General features: G+C 42.2%; 1 pseudogene across 1 annotated transcript; it reads left to right on the top strand.

Moving 5' to 3' along the window:
* The first annotated feature begins 2,249 nt into the window (after positions 1 to 2,249).
* Positions 2,250 to 4,820, top strand: LOC147847527 (protein CLMP1 pseudogene; annotated as a pseudogene). Its single transcript, XR_015532317.1, has 2 exons — positions 2,250 to 3,453; positions 3,523 to 4,820. The product of XR_015532317.1 is annotated as a protein CLMP1 pseudogene (transcript).
* Positions 4,821 to 4,823: the final 3 nt, after the last annotated feature.

The following is a 4,823-nucleotide window of genomic DNA, read 5'->3' as shown; positions in this document are numbered from 1 at the left end:
GTATACTTTGAGGTAACATCCATAGGGTCTCATTTCTCCTTACCGGAAGTTGTATGTGCCCGACTTTCTCGTGAATATGTAGCCCTAATTGCTTTTGAAAGGCAACTGGTATATAAACAACTATAAGAGCCACAAACTAAATTGTGGCTATTTGATACACTTGTGACATTGGTTCTTCTCTATGGAGGAGAAACCTTAGGAAATTGAATTTTCACAAGGTAAATAACATAAGAGATTTGGAGAGGCCTTTTAAGTTTTGATGAATGCATGTATGATTAGGAGCAAGCATAAATGTCCCATGATATAATTTGGTCATAGATGGGAGCAACTCCAATAATCATCGAGGCATTATTCCAATCAATGGTTGGTATCTATGGCGTCAAGAGCTCCCTAAATAAAGGTAATCAAGGTTCTACAAGTTACTAGTGGATATAATGAGTGATAGATATATGAAGTTTACTAGTGATTTCTGGCCGCAAGTCTTTAGGAAACTAGAAACTATTTTGAGCATCAATTCCTCAGACCATCCTTAGTTTAATGGACAAACAGAATGAGTTAATCAGATCATTGAGGATATGGTTCAAGTTAATGCCTCTAGGATTCCTACTATATGTCAACAATATCTTCCTATTTTGGAATTTGTTTATAATAGTACTTTTATATTGATGTAGCCATGTGCCCAATTTGATGTCAAGATCCATGACGATGAACTACAAAGTACATAAAACTTTCTAAGTGATATGCAAAATATGTTGCATATAGCATGGGGCAATATAAAAATGATTCAAGACAAAGCTTGTTTTTATGCTAACCAGCATCAACAACCCTATGTATTTCTCCCTGGATAGAAAGTGTTTTACCTCATGACTCTACAACGTTGACTACAAGTAAGCGAGTAAGTGTGCACGCTATTCTGGAAGACTGGATGTTTTACAATCCTCAAATGCATTGGTTCATCTGTCTATAACCTCCACCTTCTAATTGACATCAAAGTCCATCTTTTCTTTTATGTTAATTGTCTCAAAGAGCTCTTGGGTTATAAAAATAATTCAATTTTCATTAAAACTCTAGTTACTTTTGAGGATTTCGCATCTAAACCTCATAGGCAAGAAAGAATTCTCGATTCTAAAACTAAACACTTATGTTCAAAGAATGTTTGAGAGTTTACAATTAAATGAACGGATGGTTCTATCGAAAATGTTACGTGGGAGCGAGAAGATGCTCGTAAAACCATTTTTTCCGACTTTTCATAGCAATAATGCAATCTTTTCCAAAAGGGGAGTATGATATGAGCATAACCGTAATTATAGTTCTCTATAAATCATAGGGTTAGGTGTGGGTTAGTTCTCTATAAGGAAGATAACGTTAGATTCCTTCATCAGTTGGCCCACTTATAAAATAACAACCTTGTGTGAAATAGACAAGGGCCTAGGGTTTGAGCCTATATAAGAAGGTTGGCTACCTTCATGAAGGAGTTCATCTTTATTATATTGGATAGAGACACTGATAGTGTGGCAAATCGTTGGCTTCATACACGTGTTCATCTTGCTAGGTTGCTTCTTCAAACCCGAGGCACGATCCATGTCCGTACTCAATAGTATGGGGCACTAACTGGGAGGGGGGGCAGGCTAGGATCTGTCTCTTACCTTCGCAAGGGGGTGGTTCAAAGTGGACTAGCGCTCGTTCTTCCTTAAGTTTCTCCTTAATTTGTCATAACATTAAGATAGATTCTTACAAGGGTCATTTGCTACGTTGCGAGCATAACATATCCACTTGGCACCTTGTGAAATGATGTAATCTTGATTTTCTGCAACTAACGCCCCACAACACAACCTGCGTATAGCCCATCAATACAATCAGTAAGTAAGTGTTCAGAAGAACATTCAGACGGAATCAATGGGCAAGAGAATGTCCGGGCAAAATCAGGGTTGCACGAATGTCCAGGAAAAAATCGGGGTTGCGAGAATGTCCGGGCAAAATCGGGGTTGCAAGAATGTCCGGGCAAAATCGGGGTTGCGAGAATGTCCAGGCAAAATCGGGATGTGAGAATGTCCGGGCGAAATCGGGGTTGCGAGAGAATGTCCGGGCAAAATCGGGCTTGCGGGAATGTCTGGGCAAAATGGAAAGTGTGAAAACGTTGCAAGGCTTTTCTTTGGTTTGTTTATTTGTTTGTTTGATTGTTGATAAGGATAATTCTCTGCAATTGTTGTTGGTTCACATATTGATATATGTATATGTTGTTGTGAAGAAACAGAGGAGAGGAGAGGAGAGCTATGGCGAAATCAGGCAACAAGAAGAAGAAGAGGACCACATCAAGCACCCCTTCACAACCAACTATAGAGGAGACTGATACAGGTACAAAAACCCCTAACCCTAATCCAAACCCAATCCCTAAAACTCACTCAATTCCAAGCCCCAACCCTAAAGCAAACCCAATTCCTAGCCCAAACCCTAGAACTAACCCAATCCCAATCACAAACCCTAACCCTAACCCTAACCCTAAAGCTAGCCCTAGCCCTAATATGAATGCGGAGCATTTATCCGCGGTTTTGCTGTGCCGCGCACACGAGCTGAAAGATGAAGGTAACCGTCTCTTCCAAGCAAAAAACTATGAAAAAGCCATTGCTCTCTATGACAAAGCCATCAAGCTCACCCCTAATCATCCAGAAAGAGCCATCTTCCACAGTAACAAAGCGGCTTGTTTGATGCAAATGAAGAATCCTTCTCACTATGAACTAGTTGTTAGAGAATGTACTCTCGCTTTGCAAGCTCAACCCAAGTTCCAGAGAGCATTGTTCAGAAGAGCTAGAGCTTTTGAAGCCATGGGAAAGCTTGAGCTAGCTCTGCTTGATGTGAAAACGATTCTGGAAGAAGAAGCAGGGCATGAAGAAGCATTAGAGCTTGGGAAACGGCTCAGGATTGCACTATATGACCAAAACAATCACGAGAAGGTCGGAAGGAAAGATGAAAAAGATGAAGAAGATGGAGATGAAGGTCTGAAAGGAAGAGTTGGCATAGAAAATTGTGTATCTAATGCGAATACATCTTCCTCATCGAATTATGTAGTGGCTTCCCCTGCTTCTCTAGGAGCTTCTGTTGTGGGAGGAAGCTGTCGGGGTCCTTCCCTTCCAGTTAGACCCAACTCTATGAAGACAAAGAAGAAGAAAGGAGAAAAGGTTGAGGAGAGCAGTATGCCTTCCCTCAAGCTTTCTCCTTCGCCTTCTGAGCCCAAACAAGCGGTTTCGGCTCCCGGGTCGGGTCATATCGACCATTCCTCCTCTCGCATGCGAACAAACCCTAACGAGCACCTATCTTCTTCTCGTATACGACCAACCCCTAACGAAGAGATTTCGTCTTCTTCTTCTTCTTCACGCATGCGAACCATCCCTAAGGATGAGGAGTTATTATCTTCTTCTCGGAACCGAACCACCCTTAAGGACGAGGAGCTATCTTCTTCTCGTGTTCGAGCAGCGGATAATGATTCTGCTTGTGTGCAAACCTCCCCCAACAATGATAATGCACCTTCTTCTCGTGTGCAAAGCACCCCTAACATCTCCATGTCTACTACTAGACTGGATGAAACTTTAAAGCCTCTTCCCCTTCGGCCAAAATCTTCAAAAGTGGTTCCGCAGAAAGACTCATCTAATCACCTCATTAGACCATTGAAGCTCATCTATGGTCATGATATCCGGCTTGCGAGAATGCCCATTAAATCTACGTTTAGTGATTTGAGGGAGATTGTTCGGAAGAGGTTTCCCTCTTCAAAGGCTGTGCTTATCAAGTATAAGGACGCAGATGGGGACTTGATCACTATTACATGCTCCGAGGAGCTTCGCCTCGCCGAGTTAGCTTCTTTTACAGAAGCTGATGGGTTGAAATCAAAAGTTGAATCAATCGAAAGTAAGCAAAGAGATTCAGATACCATTTTCGTTGACCCAATGCCGCTTCTAAAGCTTCATGTGGTGGAAGTAGATCCAGAGCAAGAACCAGTTATTGAAGAAGAACAGGAACAGGAACAGGAACAGGAACAAGAAGAAGAAGAAGGAGAAGAACAAGAACAACAGGAATGCTTGGATAAGGCAACTCCTGAGGCTATAGAACATGATCATTCATTGTCATCATTATCTGGAAAAGAAGATGTCACGTTCCAAGCCTCGGATAGCATTGTCGGACGTGAGAATGCAACAGATGACAGCAAAGAAGAGGAGAATTCAAAAGAAATTGAAATAGATGAATGGTTCCTCGACTTTGCGAATCTCTTCCGAACCCACATTGGTGTTGATCCTGAAGCACATGTTGACCTACATGAGCTCGGCATGGAGTTTTGCTCAGAAGCTTTGGAGCAAGCCGTGACGAGCGAAGAAGCCCAACCCTTGTTTGAGGCATCAGCTTGTAAGTTCCAGGAAGTGGCAGCTCTGGCATTCTTCAACTGGGGCAATGTCCATATGTGTGCCGCTCGGAAACGCATACCTTTAGAAGAGAATGATGTCGACAAGAGTGTTTTCAATGAGCGTCTGGAGGCGGCATTTGAATGGGCACGAACTCAATATGAGATTGCTCGGGAAAAGTATGAAGAAGCTCTCAGGGTGAAGCCGGATTTCTATGAAGGAGTCCTCGCTCTTGGTCAAGAGAGCTTTGAAAATGCAAAGCTTAGATGGTCTTTGGCAATGGCAAGACAACTTGATCTGGCCAGTTGGGACTCTTCTGAGACCATCTCTCTATTCAAGCATGCTGAAGAGAAGATGCAGCTAGCGTTCGAAATGTGGGAAGTTTTTGAAGACCGGAAAATTAAGGAAATTATGGCGAACTCCAGTATTACAATA

Source organism: Azolla caroliniana, unplaced genomic scaffold, assembly GCF_043228905.1.
Source record: "Azolla caroliniana isolate FFs.n. ecotype wild unplaced genomic scaffold, voAzoCaro1.0.p SCAF_898, whole genome shotgun sequence".
Lineage (NCBI taxonomy): Eukaryota > Viridiplantae > Streptophyta > Polypodiopsida > Salviniales > Salviniaceae > Azolla > Azolla caroliniana.
The sequence above is the reverse complement of the archived record's forward strand: the minus strand, read 5'-3'. Positions and strand labels throughout refer to the sequence as shown.